This window comes from Leuciscus leuciscus (genome assembly GCF_965113295.1).
Source record: "Leuciscus leuciscus genome assembly, contig: HAP1_SCAFFOLD_847, whole genome shotgun sequence".
NCBI lineage: Eukaryota > Metazoa > Chordata > Actinopteri > Cypriniformes > Leuciscidae > Leuciscus > Leuciscus leuciscus.
Window position 1 is genome coordinate 1883 of NW_028117893.1, and position 16845 is coordinate 18727.

At 35.3% G+C, this 16845-nt stretch overlaps 3 long non-coding RNA genes and 1 gene segment (V, D, J or C); 1 reads left to right on the top strand and 3 right to left on the bottom strand.

Annotated features, from left to right (window-relative positions):
• Window positions 1-4723: 4723 nt before the first annotated feature.
• On the bottom strand, window positions 4724-6735 carry LOC309492023. The gene is made up of 2 exons (XR_014203407.1): window positions 6535-6735; window positions 4724-5163 (listed from the first exon to the last, which is right to left on the bottom strand). It is a non-coding gene; the product is annotated as an uncharacterized lncRNA (long non-coding RNA).
• A 710-nt stretch (window positions 6736-7445) lies between these two features.
• LOC309492021 lies at window positions 7446-8770 on the bottom strand. Its single transcript, XR_014203405.1, has 2 exons — window positions 7961-8770; window positions 7446-7831 (listed from the first exon to the last, which is right to left on the bottom strand). It is a non-coding gene; the product is annotated as an uncharacterized lncRNA (long non-coding RNA).
• Window positions 8771-9434: 664 nt separating this feature from the next.
• LOC309492024 (Ig kappa chain V region BS-5-like) lies at window positions 9435-10115 on the top strand. The segment is given in 2 exons: window positions 9435-9644; window positions 9732-10115.
• A 4788-nt stretch (window positions 10116-14903) lies between these two features.
• LOC309492022 lies at window positions 14904-16839 on the bottom strand. Its single transcript, XR_014203406.1, has 2 exons — window positions 16724-16839; window positions 14904-15343 (listed from the first exon to the last, which is right to left on the bottom strand). It is a non-coding gene; the product is annotated as an uncharacterized lncRNA (long non-coding RNA).
• Between the last annotated feature and the right edge of the window lie 6 nt (window positions 16840-16845).

The window sequence follows — 16845 nt, forward strand, 5'->3', positions numbered from 1 at the left end:
TATTGGACGCCGTAAAATACGCCGTTGTAATTACAAACGCCGTAAAAGACGCGCGAAATACTCAATGACGCCGTATTTGACGGCGTTTTAGTGTGCATGGAAAGCGCCGCTTTTTACGCCGTTCATCTCGCCATATGACGCCGTAAAAAACGCCGTTTTGGTTGCACAGAGCGCGCGCTATTTTACGGCGTTCTGCTTATAGTATAATGAGACACGCCCGCTGATTTCCACAGCCAGTAAGTTTGAACTGTTCTCTCCCAATCAATGATGAACTGAGTCAGACCAGACGAATTCAGCACGGATCATTTAATCCAATTCTTATGCTCATATATGAGGAGTTATTAAACAAGGAAAATAATCCAGGTCGTATTGGCTTAACTCGGCACATTTCCATCTAAGTGCTGAATAACACAAAATATTATAACCCATAGAATGCCCTATGAATTTGTGTGTTTTAAATAGGCCTATTTGAAAAAAATAAGACGAATGTATTTTTTGCTATTTCTAAAAAATGTGGCAGGTTTGTTGGTATGTCTATAAACTATCTCCTTCCAGAATTAAATAGTGTTCCGATTTTGTAGGCTAATTAAATTCGTGTTTTATTCATATTACATTGATTATATATTCATTAAATAGCATTATTACATTTCGTTATCCAATATATTTTTGTAAAATGAAGATTCAAATATTTTGCCCTTTCGATCGTCCAGTTCATAGTGAAATAAACGACTTGGGGGAAAAAGTCAACCGTTTGTGGGTATAGAAGTTCAGTGAGTAAAGCCGTTTTTAAAATACGAATTTTGAAATAATTTCCGTCATTTTAAAAGATAAAACATAAGGTGCAAGGGGAGCAAACTCAGCAAATGACAATAAATAAATAAATAAAAATAACATAGCCTAGTTATTTCTTTCCCACATTTGAGTCATTATTCTTAAAAGAAATGTAAATTATGCTTGCAACAATAGCTGTAGGTTAATTGGCCTGGATGAGTGTGATTGGCCTAATATTGTGTCCCAGACCGGCATTAAATAATTCGTGAATATTTGTAAAAATTCGTGGCTTGAAAGAGTTGGAAAATTGACAGTTCTGTCGATGTTTTGCCCAGGCAGGGTTAGTAAAGTAAAACTAAAACTATTAAAAACATTTAAATGCTAATCGAAATAAACCTGAAATAAAGGAAAATATAACTATTAGTTGAAAAACTTAAACTAAACGGAAATGAGAAATATAATTTTTTTATCAACAAACTGGATTCATTTCGGGCGTATCCGGCGACTCAAAACGGGGGTTGGAGGTAACGGAACAAACAAAAAAATTACACTGCCTACTGGCGGCGCCAGAGAATTTTTAACGCATGTGCTGAGGGGGTGTTAGATCATTGACAGGGGGAGCAGCGCAAAACTTGGCCACTAAATATTTAATATTCAATTATTTTAATGATCACAATTAAAGTTTTATTAAATTGAACAAGCGCAACATTCAGCATTCAGCACAATCAAATATTCTAAAAGATGTAGGCTATATTATTAATAATAATGTTATATCAACATAATATCTCGTTATTTCGACATAATATGTGTGCGTGCAACAAGCAAGATGTGCATTTGTAAATCCGGTGACGCGTGCATTGATTTTTATTAATAAACTAGTGTTTCTGACGGTCTGCTGCAAACATGAAGTTGACAATCGCCATATTCGTAGTTAACGCACCTAGAGAGAAATGCACATAATGGATTACATAATCAGAGAGTAGGCCTAGCCTTTTTCTTTTTTTTTTTGAATTTTGAATTATTTCGTTTAAAGACATTTCAAGCTTTGTGTATTTGATTTCTCATGTCTGTGTGAGGCATACACTGAGTTTCGTTAAGTTAGGATGAGATGCGCTCCAGTTCACGTGCAACGCGAGCGCCTCCATGATTATATTGTCCGTTATATTTGCTTCTTATTCATTAAATCCAGGCAATTGGTTGATGAAAAATGTATTAAAATTAAGATACAATTTATACAAAACGAAATTCACTTTAAAGAAAGGTTTTCTACAAAACAAAACTTAAAGTGGTCAAAATCATGTCTGAACCACTCCATGTCTCATATTGCGCATCCTATCTTACTGGTGCTGTTCACTTTTCATAAATCAACATAAATGAAAAAAATAACATATATTTATATATAATATTTTAACAAATATGAAACTAAATGCACTTATTTAATGGCTACAACAGTACAGTAGGCCTACAGATTCTCTATTTGTACAAATTGCTGCACATTCATTTAATTCTGAATTTTGCACACACAAGTTGAAAGGCATTTGTTCAAATCAAGTTCACAGATAATTGTGCTTGCATTTATTAATCATTATGATACTAAAATCATAACAAAGTGGGCTATGCTATGTACAAAAAAAAAAAAAAAATCAGATGAGCCCAGAACGCAATTACACGTTAAGTATTTCCCCCCATAGAAAACCATTATAAGAACGCTTAATGTGGTTTATTGCAGATTAGAATGTCCCCTTATTATGTCGAAATAACGAGATATTATGTCGATACTACTGCTGTGTCCACCATGGTCTCCACCATGGTTTGGGATCTGACTGGCCAGCGTATTTAACTTTGCTGTCTTTTTGACATTTTTCCCCTGAGTGAATCGATCGAGGCTAACAGCAATCTCAACTAGCACAACAAGCGGGCAAGTCATGTGTCACCCATGTTCACATGTTCCGGCTCAAATTAAGCCCTGTGTAACACCCTTTTAAAATGTGAAAATCCTATTAATTTTGCTTTATTGATTTGAATGTTCTTTAATATTTTCTTTAATTTCAGTTTATTATTTAGCTTGGATTAGTTTAATACATAAAATTAATAATTCCTTGAGAGCATACGAATTGGATTACCACAAATGATCCATGCTGAATTCGTCTGGTCTGACTCAGTTCATCATTGATTGGGAGAGAACAGTTCAAACTTACTGGCTGTGGAAATCAGCGGGCGTGTCTCATTATACTATAAGCAAAACGCCGTAAAATAGCGCGCGCTCTGTGCAACCAAAACGGCGTTTTTTACGGCGTCATATGGCGAGATGAACGGCGTAAAAAGCGGCGCTTTCCATGCACACTAAAACGCCGTCAAATACGGCGTCATTGACGTATTTCGCGCGTCTTTTACGGCGTTTATAATTTCAACGGCGTATTTTACGGCGTCCAATACGGTTTAAAACGCCGTATTTGACGGCGTTTGGCTTTAAACGCGATCAATCAATGGCGTATTTCTGAGCCTCTTGGCTTGCCATAGGTAGCATCCCCCCTGTTCCTATGCCTGCTACTGACACTGCTGGGCCATCTAAGTAAGGTATGCATTGTTTGAAATTATAATTGAAATATAATTACAAACTTTTGGGACACTGTTTAGAAAATCCATAGCCCTATGCCCTACAACCTAATGTCCCAATCACAACTGCCAATCATGTTAAAAATAGCTTCATTGTCAATATAATATAATATAATATAATATAATATAATATAATATTGTGTGAATATACATTTTATAGGTCTACATATGAGACACACAATGCTACAGCTGATGCCACAGTGGAAGTGAAAAAATAAATCAACGATGCGTTTTTGCCCAGGACTCATGATCCACTAACTTACTGGAAAGAGAGAGCAGTAATCTTTCCTCATTTGTATGTCCTAGCTAAAAATATCTTTGCATGCCAGCAACAAGTGTCCCTTGTGAGAGGATTTTTTCAAAGGCTGGAGAAATTATCTGTAAAAAAAGAAGTAAGCTAAGTCCTTCCACAGCAGAGAAATGAATATTTTTGAATAAAAATCTCTAAAAAAGTGAGACATTGTGGCTTGATTTCTTTTATTAATATTCATTTTGCAGGACCAAAATAACATTATGCACAGTGAGGAGCCTATAGGTTACAAGCTTCACATATTAGAAAAATACAATAATAAAAAAACAACACAATTTTTAATGGCTTGTCAAGGTTGTTTCAGATCAACACCTGCAAGTGACCACTAGGTGTCACCGTTGAGACGGGTGTCGGATTGATTCGAAGCCTCGAAACAATATGGCACATTTGGTTCAACTGTTACATTGCTTCACAAAGCCTCGATCTGCCCACCACTATCTGGACGTACTATATTGGCCATGTTGTCATTATCATGTGATCTACCAGTGTCGGTTGTCATTGTATACTTCTCAACACAACAGATCTGTACTGTGACGGACGGGTTTGACTCAAATATGCCTTGAATCAGAGAAAACCGAATGTGTAAACTGATATGAAATCAAACAAACCATATATTGTTTGCTTTGTACAATACACTATATGATAAAGTCAATGTAAGAAATATGTTTTTGAGCCTTTTTCAAGTAGGCCTAGCTATCATCTCAAGCTTATAATTAATTTATTACTCATAACTCATTTTAGCAGAAGTGAAACTGTTCCAGTTCAGAGCGTTGAACCAGTAAAAGAGTGAAACTGTGAGTTTGAGGTGAAAATCTCATTTGCATTGTCAGGTTTAGTGATTGTGACGGTCTCAGAATAGAGCAGCTCGTCTCCAGTGACCATGTTCAAACCCCAAGAGCTTCATTTCACATTTGCTGCTGAATGCAGCTGTTCTCAACTATTACAATCAATCAAAAGCCGCTGAAACTTTAGTGCAGGACTTTGAAGGAACGACACACTGATCAATGATGCAGTCCAACACAAATGTGCGCTTGCGTTCAGATGAAGCTTTATTGAATGAACAGCAATGGCAGCACATTGACAGACTGCTTCAGTATTGAGCTGTAAATCACGTGACGCTCAGATACGCTGGTCTTCACTGGAGAAACATCAGCACTCGGAGCTCTTGAGGAACGAGGCCTCGTGAGCAGCTCCGGCATGTGTTCCTCTGCAGACGAAGCGCTCTGTGTCTTCCCAGCGTGCTTTGCTGAGGCTCAGGACGCTGCTGCGACTGTAGAGACCGTCCCGCTCGCTCTCTGCGCTGGTCTGAACCCCCTCGGTGACCTCTGACCCGTCCAGCGTCCAGCTCACCGTCGCCCCCTGTGGAGAGTAAGAGCTGAGCAGGCAGAGCAGAGCGGGGGGGTCTCCAGAGATCAGCAGAGAAGAGGGAGACAGCAGAGACACGGAGGGAGACACGGAGGGACCCGCTGGAACACACACACACACACACACACACACACACACACACACACACACACACACACACACACACACACACACACACACACACACACATTCATGAATATCGTTTGATTTTAAATATACAAGTTACATTTTAATGATCCACAGAATGAATTTGAAAAACATTGTCCAAGTAAATTGATGGTTATATTGTGATGTCGTTATAAGATCTAGAAAACTAATTTAAATGATCATTTCAATATTAATTGTATTTTGAAAATATTCTGCTATTCAGAAACTCAAATTTGATTGTTTAAATGATTAATTTTCAAAATGCTCTTCAACTGAGTTTCTTTTTGTCTGATGAAAATGATAAAAATCATATTTATGTCCACATTATATACAACATTTGTTTCATACATTTTAAAAAGCCCTTGATAGTTACATTTACCAAGAATTATAGACAAAATTATATATGAAGAAATAATTGAATAGATTTTTTAAAAAGTATCTGCAGTCAATACATGAAATTAACTAAATGTTAGCAATAATAAGATTTTAAATATTCATGTAAAATGAAATATGACATTAAAAATAGCGATGAAATAAATGAAATAAATAATAATAAAAAACCACTCATTTGATTGATTACAGAACCTTTTAATCTCAATCTAATTTTTTAAAAATATTGTCCACATGAAAACTGATTAATATATTGTGATTTCTTCATAAGATTTTGAAATCAATTTTAAATAATAATTTCAATATTAATTGTTTTTGTAAAAATATTCATACATTTTGATACTCACAGAAAATCAATCGTAATTTTCAGCAAAGTTTCAATATATATATTTAAATTCTGCTGTTTAGACACTTACAATCATAATCATCATAATCTTGATTTTTTAAAATGCTTATTAACTAAATATCTCTTTGTCTGATGATGACGCTTACACAAAAATGGTGTTATCAAACTTTGGATGCATTTAAAAACCCTTAATTGTTAAATTTACTATTAATTATAGACAAAATTATTTATATCAAGAAATAATTGAATATATCATAAAATACTGGAATCCATAGGCTACATTAAAATACAATCAAATGTTACCAATAATAATGAAATTATTAATGTAAATTTAAAAATAACATTTAAAAACAATATGAAATATAAAACTTAAGTAAATAATAAAATAGTTAAATGATAAATTGCTTTTCAAAAACATATTTTTATAATAAATGAATTATCTTGTTGACAAATAAGATAATCTTATAGATGTTTTTTTTTAAGGTTCATTCCTGGCATCACAAATCATTATTTTGCTCAAATAATCTAAAAATAAAATAAGATGAATGAATTAAAATTAACATTTTTATAGAGAATAGAAAAGACTTACTGATCGTCAGTTTAGTTCCTCCACCAAAAGTGTACCACAGTGTTTCATTCTAGTGAAAGAGTCGTACAAAAACCTCCGTCACACTCAAATGAACACACACACACACACACACACACACACACACACACACACACACACACACACACACACACACACACACACACACACACACACACACACACACACACACACACACAGATATGAGACTCAACAGCAGATCTTCTCAACATCAGGATTATTGAACAGCCTCATCGTCTCTAAATGCATGAAAACTATTAAATCTAAATAAATATTATAATCAGAAAGACTCTGTACTGTTCTTTACACATCTTAACTGGGAGTTTCTAAATGATCATGTATTTATCAAAGCATTTTAATAAGTGTTGATGACCTGTGACCTCTGGAATGACCTTTGCCCTCTCATGGAGTTCACAGTGAAATACTTGTTTCTTTTAGTGATGAAACTGTCATTTGATTGATCAGAAAGTCTGAACTCTGAACCAGAGACTCGTGCAGAATAAAGAAGAAATGATTTCTAAACTCCTAAAGAAGTGAAAACACACTCCACTGGATCCTGAGAATAAAACACATTAAAGGCCACAAAACTGGATCAGTTTCTTCTGCATGTGTTCATTTTCATGTGTGTTTTCCTCCAGCTGGTTTTTGCTCAGAGAGTCACTTTGCATCGGCACGTGTTTCAGCTCTCCGAGTGTTTATAGCCTTCAGACTCACACACTTTATAACACACTGCTGTTTACCACGGTACAAACCCAACAAACACCATGAATCTCTTCAGCAGCTTCATCTGGATTCTGACCGCTTTTATTCCAGGTAACAGAAGTCAAAGCTTGTCATTTCTGAGTCTTTAATCTTCATGTCATTTGATGAAACTCATATAATGTTGTTGTCAACAGCATCCAGAGGAATCACTGTGACTCAGCCTGAAGTTGTGAATGTTTCTGAAGGACAAAACGCCACTATAGACTGTAAAACTGATGCTGGGATAGATGGCTGGGGTTTAGCTTGGTATCAGCAGAAACACGGAGAAGCTCCTAAACTCATCATTTATAGTGTAGATAGTCTTTATGATGACAGTTTCAGTCGATTCAGTGGGAATGGAGAAGAAGGTGGAACAGATTTCACTCTGACCATCAGTGGAGTCCAGACTGAAGATGCTGGACATTATTACTGTATGAGTGAACATGAAGTCAACAGTGACTATGTGTTCACACAGTGATAAAGAGTCGTACAAAAACCTCCGTCAGTCAGAGTCACAGTGACTGAACTGAAACTGCAGCTGCTCAAACACACACACACACACACACACACACACACACACACACACACACACACACACACACACACACACTTTCACAAGTTATTCGTAGATATTAAACCTAAAGCATTCATTGAGTTTCTAACTTACTAAATACTTTATCTTATCTCTTTATCTTATTACATTTATCTAAGACTATATCTATGATTTGTCCGCATGTTCTTGTTTCATCATGAATCTGCAGGAGTGTTCAGGCTCCACTGACTGAAGTTTACTTATGAAATGTGAGTTAAAGCCCTGATCTAATGAAAGACCCGAAACAAAAATGACACAAAACGGACATAAAGTTACAATTATATTTTATTTATTGACTGAATTGTAATAAAATCATGCCTGAATGATAAAGCACACACACAGTCTTGTATGAAAGGCAGAAAGCAGATGCAGATGTTCAGAATACGGTTCACAGACTTGATTATTAAATTATTTAAAAAGGAAATATCATTGAGTTTCAAACTGCCAGAAAAACTCAATCAAGTTCCACTTTCAGTCGATGCAGAAACATAAAGACTGTTGTCAGTAAATGTGTCATCTTTGATATTCTCTGCAGTCTCAATATCCAGTTTTATTGAACAAAAAATATAATTTATACAATTTATTGTTTTAACAAGTTGAAAACGAAGACAAAAACTAATTTCAGGTCATCAAGTGTTAGTTTTACAAACAAGAATCGACTGAAAACGACAAATAAGAGTCTAAAAGAAACAGCATTAGAAATAGAAGAACTATGTTTCTCTGTAATGTTTGATTCACTTTATCAGCTTTAACTTTCAAAAAGTTGATCTGAATGTTTTTAGAGAAGAGTTTTCACAAAGCCTGTGATCACTAAAGCGATGAAAGTTAAATAGAAGTTATATTATAGATTTTAAGTGTCATTTTCATGATCAACTTCACTGAAACTCACTTGATGTGAAGAAACACAAGAACTGAATTCACTACAGTTTAAGACTCTGAATAAAACCTCAAGCAAACTTTGTGTGTCACATCCACTATAACTTTATAATGAATAAAATGAATTTCTATAAACCTTTTTACTCCTGAAGTCTCAGACAGAGCTGATCATTAAGAGGAAATACTATTAAGAATATAAATGCCTGCATATATTGCTGTTCATTTAACAATATATTATAAAAAAATGAAATAAATACCAAAATAAAAAGTGGTGCCAAAATACCAGCCAAATGTTATTTTCTTTCAATGTATTTTTAACCCTTTAGAATTGAATTATCTTTGAGGAAGAAAAGAGCTGAAAACTCGTCAAATCAAGTAAATGTCAGAAAAGATTGTTAGTTCAGTGGATGAAAAAAAAGATCCTTTGACAATGAAAATCATCTTTACAGTTTTGACAAACATTCAATGTGTAATTGCACATAAAAAATGGTTTTTGGGGATTAACAGCGACGTTTCACTCCAACTACAGTAAAAATATTCTCAAAGTCTCACAGCAGATATTTATATTAATATACTAAAGTTGGTATTGTAGATGAATTGAGAATTAAATTGATTGATATAATTTTTAACATTTTGTAGAAGGTCAAATATTATGAAAAAGACAGATTTATTTTACTTCAGTGATTGTGTTTTGTGTCTGTTAATGAGTGACTGTCTTCAGGTAAATGATGTGGAGTGTGTTTGCATATTGATCAGATCTTCAGTGTGTGAGAGTGTTTATAGTGCTGTGAGTTTAACACTTCATCACTGACACACACAACAATCTTCATCAACATGACCTTCATCATCATCTTCATCTGGACTCTCACAGCGTTTGCTCAAGGTTTGTGGAGCACAAGTTTGATATTAATTCATTTCTTCAAGTATATTGTCAAAGTTTTGAGTGTATTTTCTTCTTGTTGTGTTTCAGAGTGTAGAGGACAGATCACCGTCACTCAGAGTCCCTCAATAACAGCAGAACAACCAGGAGGAACTGTGAATATCAAATGTAAAACCAGCAGAGATGTGTACAGATACAGTGATGGGGATGCAGCTTTTTCCTGGTACTTACAGAAACCTGGAGAAGCTCCTAAACTCCTGATTCGTTATGCAAAAACCCTCGAGTCAGGAACTCCATCTAGATTCAGTGGCAGTGGATCTAACAGTGATTTCACTCTGACCATCAGTGGAGTCCAGACTGAAGATGCTGGACATTATTACTGTCAGAGTTATCACAGTGGTGGTGTGTTCACACAGTGATAAAGAGTCGTACAAAAACCTCCGTCAGTCAGAGTCACAGTGACTGAACTGAAACTGCAGCTGCTCAAAGGAGGATCTGAAATAACATCGTCACACTTACATCTGAAATAAAACCATCTAAATTAATCTGACACTCTTAATAATTATAGAGGTCAGAAAGAGATTTTGTGACACATTTGAGATCTGAGTGATTTCAGTTTGCCCTAGTTGCCCCCTTTTATTAATAATAGATCCTAATTTTCATAATTCTCCATGATTATTTCATTTGAGTATCCCATAAACATGTAATTTGTTTACTATGCACTATATTCTGCAGACAGTAATAGTTTTATATTAGCTTGCTGTTTTAATTATAACCTTGATCAACAGTTCAGTTTAGACACGCCTCTCCCTCCTCTGCACCAATCAGAAGCCTCTGATAAGAAAGAGATAGATAAGAATTTTTATTTGTGCTTTTAACTGAATTTTTATTGAAAACTTATTCACAAAACTATGAGACGGTTATTGTAGGTAATTGAAGATTACTGTAATTCAGTGAATAAGTGGAGCGATACTCAGAGCTGGAGTGGAGTCTCGTGACAGAAGCAGATCCTCCATCATCACACACAGATGTGTTTAACCTGCAGCTTTAGTGCTGGATTTTACAGAGACTCTTTCTGCAAGTTTCATCGTTACGCGACAAGAGACTGATTTGAGTGTAGAGCTGCTCCTTCATATTCAACTACTCTTTAGTCGACTAGAAGAGGCTTGGTCGACCAAAAAGTTTATTTGTCGGTTAGTCACAGAAAAAAAAAAACTTGTGGTGAAGTCACTCAGTCTGTGAGGGACAGATCGTTACCGGCGGTTCTCTGTAGTTTGCTGGTGCGCTGTGGCAAGCTTTATGTGTGCGCTTGAGCGCTGATTAGCCGATGTATTATATAGGCCTATAGGAAATTAAAGGCTTATTATTATGATTTATATGGCTTATTAATATACATGTGCGATTATTGGACTAATAGCTTAAATGAACAGCTACTATGTCAATGGCTGCGTCCCAATTGACCCTTCGCAGGGAGTTTGATTGACAGGCGATCTGACCAATCATAATCCGCCATCCGCCATTTTGTCCGACAAAGCAGTCGGGAGAGTTAGATTAACGTTGGAGGATTTAAACTTGAGAAACGAAGTGTACTGATGTCTTAGAACTTTAAAACAACATTCCTTCTGATGTTCATTCATGTTTATTTGATGCTATAAATGAACTAGAAGGAAGAGATGATCGGTTCATGAACAGCTTTAACTGAGGCTCTACAGATCTGTCAGACACATTAAAGAGCCACAAAACGGTATTTATTGTTTAAATGTCTTTAAAAAATGACTAAATTTGAAAGGTGAGACTTTGTTTCATATCAAAAGTAATCTGGTCTGTCCTGTCTGTCAGTGTGTTGTCAGTTTCTCTGCTCCGCGATTGTGTATTTAACTGCGTGAGAACGTGTGGCGTGAGAGCGGCGTCGCTTATCGGACATAGCAACAGTAACTAAAGGGGGCGGGTCTTTGTGAACGGTCAATTCAGAGTCTGGATCCTTCGAAGGCCGTGAAGGTCGGACTGAGTGTTAAATGGGAAATGTGAGTGTTGTTTCACGGGAAATGAAGACGCATTTGAAGGAGCCTTTGAATTGAGACAGACTTCATCGAGCCGCTGTGACGCAATCGGCCTTCGAAGGATGAAGTCTCTGAATCGGGAGAAAAAGCTGAAAGAAGCGCTGAAATCACAAACTCTCTTGAGTAGATACTTACAGTATTTTGAATTAGTAATTACTTCACGGCCACTAAAAAAGTCAGTTCTATATAGTATAAATGGGTGTGTGTAGTGTAATCCAGACGTACTACATTCGCCATGTTGTCATTATCATGTGATCTACCAGCGTCAGTTGCATCTCTTTACTGTCATTCACAGATCCTCTCCTGTGGCCTCATGGGATAGTAAAGTGTCCATCGTATCACACTTCAGGATCTCTCCAAAAGCAGTCGGACATCCGAGTACTTTTTGCTTTTATGAGTATTGTCAATTCGGATATCCTTCTTTTGTCACATACTGTTTTTTGCCCACTATATAGAAGGGAAGATGTGATTTCAGATGCAGCCATTAACTTTATCATCCGATTAAAACACTGATTCATTCAGGAACTATTGTGAAAGTGACATATGAAGGCCAAGTGTGGAAACCCATACTCTGATTCTCTCTAACTATTAGGCCACGATTGTGTTTCTCAGAGTCGCACTGGTTTGTTTTACTGTGGTTTCGTTTGGAAATATTTCAGTTAGCCGTAACTTTCAGTTAGTAAATAACTACTGGCAATATAAATGACTAAAATGTAAAGTACTCAATAATAGATTCTTGTTTATTAAATTGATGTATCAAAGCAATATCACACTCACACTTAGAAAATATTGCTTTATATCAATAAAGGATCATATTAACATGAACTCGCAAAATGTTTTGTGAAGTCTCAATGAAACGGCACATTAAACTTAAATCTGTGACTCCTGAAGCGTTTGCATAGAGTGTGTTTTACATGAGCGACACACGCTTCAGTGCTCTGCATGTGTTTATAACTCTGTCAAACATCAAACATGATCAACAACTGTTTTTCACTAGAACTGAACCTTCAACCTACAAAAATGACTTTCATCACCATATTGATCTGGATGCTGGCAGTGTTATGTCGAGGTTTGTGTCAGTCAAGATTACAAACGTTATTCACTCGTTATCTTTATGTGTGTTGTGAAGATATAAGGTTGTAAAAGTGTTTGTGATTTCTAATCTTTCTCTCTTGTCAGAATCTGTTGGGCAGGAGACAGTGACTCAAACTCCCTCAGAGCGGCTCTATCAAACTGGACAATCGGTCACTGTAACCTGTAAAACTAGCAGTGATCCAGACTGCTGTTATAGTGATGATGATGGTGATGGAAAACCCCTTCTTAGCTGGTACTTACAGAAACCTGGAGAAGCTCCTAAACTCCTGATATATTTTACAAACCGCCTCCAGTCAGGAACTCCATCTAGATTCAGTGGCAGTGGATCTAACAGTGATTTTACTCTGACCATCAGTGGAGTCCAGACTGAAGATGCTGGACATTATTACTGTATGAGTTTACACAGTGGTCCAGTGTTCACACAGTGATAAAGAGTCGTACAAAAACCTCCGTCAGTCAGAGTCACAGTGACTGAACTGAAACTGCAGCTGCTCACACACACACACACACACACACACACACACACACACACACACACACACACACACACACACACACACACACACACACACACACACACACACACACACACACACACACACACACACACACACACACACACACACACACACACTTACACTAAGAAAAGCAATATGATCTTATAATAAGTAATAATATTATTATATTATAATAATATAAAAGTTTGAGCTTGGTCAGTATATATGAGAGTTTGGATCATGATCAAGTCATTTTTCTCCTGTTATTTTCAGTCATTTGTGAGGAAATTCAGTCGCGTTTGATCTTCACTAAGTGGATATTTTTCAATCTTTCACCATATTTTTGTTTTTCTGCATTTATGATTTATCCTCGTTCTTCTTTCTAAACTGAATCACTGCATCATAAAGATGTTCTGCTTGATCAGTTTAATAAGTCTATCGAATTTATCGAGTTCATCCTTCATATATGAACAGCATCACAAAACACTCTTAATTTCAGAGCAGATGAACATTTATATAATGTTAATTAATATCTTTACATAGAATTTTTAAATTAATTTAGAAATTAAAGGCCAGATTAGCAAACAGATGCAGTCCACCATCAAAATAATAATAATTTCCTATTTATTTTATATTTATTGTGTAATTTAACAGTGCTATATATAACAGCTTTTTCAAACATTGGATCAATATCAACATTTCATACTGATGTTTATTGTGTGCAGTTTAACACATCCATCCATAGTGGAAATTTATTTATAGTTCATTTTTTATATTAAAGATTAAAGTTTGTTTATGAGTGAGTCTGGGTTGTGATGAGCCAACATGTAACTCATAAAGATGAAATCTTATTAACAAACTGACTAATGAATCCATAAGCACAGGAGAAACTGTTCCAGTTCAGAGCGTTTCAGTTGAAAATCTCATTTGCATTGTCAGGTTTAGTGATTGTGACGGTCTCAGAATAGAGCAGCTCGTCTCCAGTGACCATGTTCAAACCCCAAGAGCTTCATTTCACATTTACTGCTGAATGCAGCTGTTCTCAACTATTACAATTAGGGGTGTAACGAGACCCTTATGTCACCATCCTGAACTCACAATACCATATTATTGCCATACTCCATCAAAATGGTAAATTTGGTTTAACATTGTGTGTGTAAATGAATAGGCTTGGACTTGGTGCTGATAACCCAATGCACAGGACAATAGAGACACCAGAATAACAATATTCATGATTCTGAAGCTGAAAATACAGAATTATTTCAGACGAATATGCTTGATGTCTCTGACTAGATATATCTAAAATAATGTAGGACACTTTTTACTGGTAACATCAGACATTTGGCATTATCAGGACCCACAAATATTCCCCCATTGCATTATTATACATTATATTTAACATTATATACAGTAGATTAATGTAGTAGTGACGCGAAAACCCTGTAAACTTCCTAAACTTTCATTTTGGGTGAATAATACGATACATATTGTCACTATCCACTGTAATTATTGTTACACCCCTAATTACAATCAATCAAAAGCCGCTGAAACTTTAGTGCAGGACTTTGAAGGAACGACACACTGATCAATGATGCAGTCCAACACAAATGTGCGCTTGCGTTCAGATGAAGCTTTATTGAATGAACAGCAATGGCAGCACATTGACAGACTGCTTCAGTATTGAGCTGTAAATCACGTGACGCTCAGATACGCTGGTCTTCACTGGAGAAACATCAGCACTCGGAGCTCTTGAGGAACGAGGCCTCGTGAGCAGCTCCGGCATGTGTTCCTCTGCAGACGAAGCGCTCTGTGTCTTCCCAGCGTGCTTTGCTGAGGCTCAGGACGCTGCTGCGACTGTAGAGACCGTCCCGCTCGCTCTCTGCGCTGGTCTGAACCCCCTCGGTGACCTCTGACCCGTCCAGCGTCCAGCTCACCGTCGCCCCCTGTGGAGAGTAAGAGCTGAGCAGGCAGAGCAGAGCGGGGGGGTCTCCAGAGATCAGCAGAGAAGAGGGAGACAGCAGAGACACGGAGGGAGACACGGAGGGACCCGCTGGAACACACACACACACACACACACACACACACACACACACACACACACATTCATGAATGATCATTTGATTTTAAATATACAACTTACATTTCAAATGATCCAAAGAATGAGTTTGAAAAACATTGTCCGAGTAAATTGGTGGTTATATTGTGATGTCGTTATAAGATCTAGAAAACTAATTTAAATGATCATTTCAATATTAATTGTATTTTGAAAATATTCTGCTATTCAGAAACTCACAATCATAAACATCAGCAAATTTGATCGTTTAAATGATAAATTTTCAAAATGCTCTTCAACTGAGTTTCTTTTTGTCTGATGAAAATTATAAAAAATATATTTATGTCCACATTATACAACTTTTGTTTCATGCGCTTAAAAAAGCCCTTAATAGTTACATTTACCAAGAATTATAGACAAAATTATATATGAAGAAATTATTGAATAGATTTTAAAGTATCTGCAGTCAATACATGAAATTAAATAAATGTTAGCAATAAGAAGATTTTAAATATTCACGTGAAATGAAATATGACATTTAAAAAAGCTATACAAATTATAAATTTTATTTTAAAAAATGAAATAAATAAAATAATACTCATTTGTTTGTTTTTTCAGAAGTTACAGAACCTTTTAATCTCAATCTAATTTTTAACAACATTGTCCACATGAATATGTATTCATATATTGTGATTTCTTCATAAGATTTTGAAATCAATTTTAAATAATAATTTCAATATTCATTTGTAAAAAATATTCATAAATTTTGATACTCACAAAAAATCAATCGTAATTTTCAGCAAAGTTTCAATATATATTTTTTATTCTACTGTTAAGACACTTACAATCATAATCATCAGCAAATGTAATTATTATCTTATTATTTACTTAATATTTAGCTTATTAACTAAATATCTCTTTGTCTGATGATGACGTTTACACAAAAATTTTATTATCAAACTTTGGATGCATTTAAAAACCCTTAACTGTTAAATTTACTATTAATTATAGACAAAATTATTTATATCAAGAAATAATTGAATATATCATAAACCATAGGCTACATTAAAATACAATCAAATGTTACCAATAATAATTAAATTATTAATGTAAAATTAAAAATAACATTTAAAAACAATACGAAATATAAAAGTTAAGTAAATAATAAAATAGTTAAATGATAAATTGCTTTTCAAAAACATATTTTTATAATAAATGAATTATCTTATCTAAATAAGATCATCTTTTAGATGTTTTTTTTTAAGGTTCATTCATGGCATTTTAAGATCATCACTAATCATCTTGCTGAAATAATCTAAAAAATAAAATAAAATGACTTAATTAAAATATTCTTATTAGAGAATATAAAAGACTTACTGATCGTCAGTTTAGTTCCTCCACCGAAAGTCCACCACAGTGTTTCATTCTAGTGAAAGAGTCGTACAAAAACCTCCGTCACACTCAAATGAACACACACTCCAGCAGAGAAAGAGACGAAC